The sequence below is a fragment of the Cicer arietinum genome, chromosome 6, assembly GCF_000331145.2.
Source record: "Cicer arietinum cultivar CDC Frontier isolate Library 1 chromosome 6, Cicar.CDCFrontier_v2.0, whole genome shotgun sequence".
Classification (NCBI taxonomy): Eukaryota; Viridiplantae; Streptophyta; class Magnoliopsida; order Fabales; family Fabaceae; genus Cicer; species Cicer arietinum.
In genome coordinates, this window is record NC_021165.2 from 54539315 (window position 1) to 54543580 (window position 4266).

Consider the following 4266-nt stretch of genomic DNA (forward strand, 5'->3'; position numbering starts at 1 on the left):
TCCTTTTTTTTTTTTTTGTTTTATTTTATTAACAATTAGGGTTCACACATGGGTCAAACCCATTGGTCTCCTTTTATGTTTTACTAGTTTTATTTTATTATTTTTTTTAAAACACAATTTCATTAATAAAACATTATTAATATTTCAAAACTAATAATTTATAAATAAAAATAATTAATCTTTTCAAATACATTAATAACCAAAACTCTCATATTCAAAATAATCCCTATTATAATACTTATTTTTCCAAATACTCAAGTTAAGATATTACCATCATTAGAGAATGATCGAAATTCTAAAATAAATAAATATAACATCAACACTTTATATTAATTACAAAATCTTAATAAATATATATAAAATCACAATGTCATAACAAGTATATAAAAATAACGGAAATCAAACACAATATCACTACTATCTCAAGATAATTATTTATAAAAAAAACATACATAAAAATAAAAATAGTTATAAATAATTGAAATATAACTACGTGCATACTTAACATCAGTCAAGCGCACATAAAAGTATTACATTAATTGCGTAGACGTATATACACGTAAAATCGGATAATTTTTTTTAAAATATAAGTATTACACTAAAATACTATTATTTTTTTAAAAATTATATCAAAGAATAAAATATAATATTTATTATTTATATCGCTCATGTAATCTAATATTTATTAAACTAGCACATCATAGAAATCACATATATAACAAAAATTTGTCAGAAAATTTATCATCATATATTCTAAAATAATTTTAATATTAAAATTAATTATTTAAAATCCTACTTAACTAATAAAATAGTTTATTATAAAATTTAGGGTGTTACAACTATTATCATCACCAACTTGCCCCAACCCCGGCCCCTGTTCAACCTCCATCTTTAACTCCTATTAAATCACTTCATCTAAGTTAATCTATCTACAAACGACACCATCATTTATCATCCCAAACCCCAAACCATGCCCATGTTTCACACCACAACCACCATCACCATCCCAAATCAACCCCATCCGCTGCACTTTCTTACTTTGTATCCACTAGTTATGAACTGAGTAAGGAGCAAAAACACCACAAACATCATCACCAAAAATCATCAGCCCCAACCCAGGGCCATGTCCATGCTCCTTTTTTGGCCCCTAGTCGTCCACCCTTTCCCTTTGATAATACAATTATCTCATTGTCCACTAGTTATGAGGAGGGTTTCGATCATAAGCACAACAAGCACCACAAACGCCACCAACATCATCACCATCCCTCTTCATTCCCAGCCCTATCCCCTGCCTAGGTTCACACTTTTGCTCTCATTTTGCATTCCTTGCATATATATGTAATAGAGGATTGTTGCCAGAGTTAACATTACTAAAATTATTTTTATCGATGTAACAATATACATCCAAAAATTTAAATAAAAGTATGTTTATCGATTTAACAATATTTCTGCCTCTAATTCTTCTAGTATGTTTGGTATTTCAAATCAATTAAAGTTTTAGTTTATATTATCAAAATAGTTCATAAAATTGATCACTTTTATTTTCTTTGTTAAATTACTTTGTACCCACCCACCTTTCTGAATAATTCCTCTGTACCCTCCATTTGTTAAGGAAAAATTAGTTTGCGAAAGCTTCAAATGATAGCTAAGTCATCCCAATTAGGCTGCAGCGCCAAAACTATCACCTATCATCTGCTATAATATAAAAAATTCTTTCATACCCTTCATTGAATGAAGCAAAATTATTTCATTTTAATAAAAAAGGTTATCTATGAAAAATTAATCGAATAAAATTTTTAACTAACAGAAAATATTATAGAGATAATAAATAAATTTGTTGAGTTATATAAAATATATGATTTGAAGTCGAAACAAGATCAAATATATGATTTGTAGCTGAAACATGATCTTACTATTTTTTCGATAAATCATTCAAGTTTTGGGAAAAAATCCTCAAACATTTTTTTCTCTATAATCTTAGTATGGAACCTTTTTTGTTAAATAGGATCATATTGCGATAAGCTTTTGATGTTTTTATTAAATTATGGAGGAAACATAATTTGTATGTTTTTTTTTAAATATAGATTTCAATATTGATTTTAGGCCACCAATTGTATTATGAATTTTATAAATATTTCAATAATTAGTGATATCCAAATAAGTTTTAGTCATTTATAATTTTAAAGTCCATTACTAAACTTATATTGTGATTATACTTGTTGAATTTCATATGGATCATAACAATTTTCTATAAACATTTTTTTCACTATAAACTAAGTATGACAACTTTTGTGTCAAGCGGGATCATATTGCAATAAGCTTTTGATGTTTTAATTGATTTATGGACCGAAAATAATTTGTATGTTTTTTGTTTTGTTTCAAGATATAGATTTGAATAATCTTTTTAGGCAACCAAATGTATTATGAATTTTATAAATATTTTAATATTGACTGATATCTGACTAATTTTTAGTTATTAATAATTTTAAAGTCCATTACAAAATTTATATCGTAATTATACTTTTTGAATTTCATATAGATCCTAACAATTGTAATTTCATTGATTATGAAGATAGTACCAAAGGGAATCTCCTATAAAAAGGTTGTGTTGTTATGATTGGATAAATTAAATTACAGTTATCTTTTTCTTTAAAGCTCTCTTCTCGAAATTCAAACAAGATAGAGAACTAGAGCATGTTTGGATTTGGTTCTTAAAGAGTTTTTAAGGGAAACCTAGCCCACAATGTATCGTAATCTTGGCTTGGGTGTTTAGTGAGTATAATGGATAACTAAAATCTTTATGAAGTTGCACATTTGCCATTTTATAGAGCGATCAAGGAAATGACTATTGTGTTTCCTTTTTTTCGAAAGCATGGTTCCCAAGCTCAGATAACTTGATATCCTCTTTAAGTGGGGAATAAAGTTATTCTTGTAATACCTTGTTTCGCATGAATGCAATAAGACAAACGAGATTGTCTCATTTCACAACTATCTAGGGCAAGCCAAAGTTGATTCCCTATTAAGAGTAATAAATGAATTAATTATTTAATTAGAGTTGTTAGTAAAAACTATCTTTATAAAAAGTTATAGGTTGTTGTTGTGTTCATTTTGAGATATTATAATGTGTAAAATATGTCAAACTAAGTTGCTATTATAGATTGTAGTGACTGAACTGACTGTACTATGTTTTTTTATAAGCGACATGATAAATGGTGTGATGACTTGTGTTGATTAACTTTAACTTTAACTTTGTGAAACACAAAATTATAATGATTTGTCTAGATTTTAATGCACATGAGGATTATTAAACTTGTGAAACACAAAATTATAGGATTTGAATGACGTGAGGATTATAAACCTTGTGAAATAGAAAATTATAATGATTTGTCTTAGATTTTAATGCACGTGAGGAATACCTAAATTTGATATAGTATATCTAGATATGCTATGCGGAAGAAAGAAAAGTGAAAATGAGAAATCCTAAAAATTAATAATATTTGGAAATTAAGGCCAAACTAAACCCATATTTGTAATCTAAGACCTATCAAATAAATAAAATGGTGGTTAACAAACAAAATATGAGGATTAATTAGTATATCATAACTAATTTTATCACAAATCCAAAGACAAACAAAAGTGTGAATAATGGCATGGCAATGGAATGCTCACTAGATACATTACTTCAATGTCATGTGATACCAAAACTATTCAATAGTACTTGATGACGAGACGATATTATCTCACAATGCAAGTGGATGAACAATCACATTTGCGACCACATCCTAATATATAGACACACCGACTCATCACGAGACTCGTCTAAGTGGTCGAAATGATTAAACGAGGGTTTCACATTTGCTCTCGACATTGAGGAATTTATGCCAAGTCACCTTAAAAATCTTCCTAGAATACCCACAAAGTTTGATCTCCCCCGCATGCTCAATCATGACCTCCATTATCAGACTCATTAAGTTTTATTTCCCAACATTAAATCAATGATTCTCACATCGCTAAGTAATGTATAAAAAGCAACATACAATGGCCTCACAATTATCTTTCTCTGTCTCAATTTTAAGTGTTGGAACTAAGTTTGTTTTATACTTAGAGTTTTGATGTTAACAAAAATATTTTATTTGAACAATATGTTTGACTTCATAGAGTATGAAAGAATATTCATGTTTTTTAAGACAATTTAAATAAAATTTGATTCGAATTTATAAATGAATAAAATATTTGACCAAGTTGAAAAAAGCATATGATCAAGAT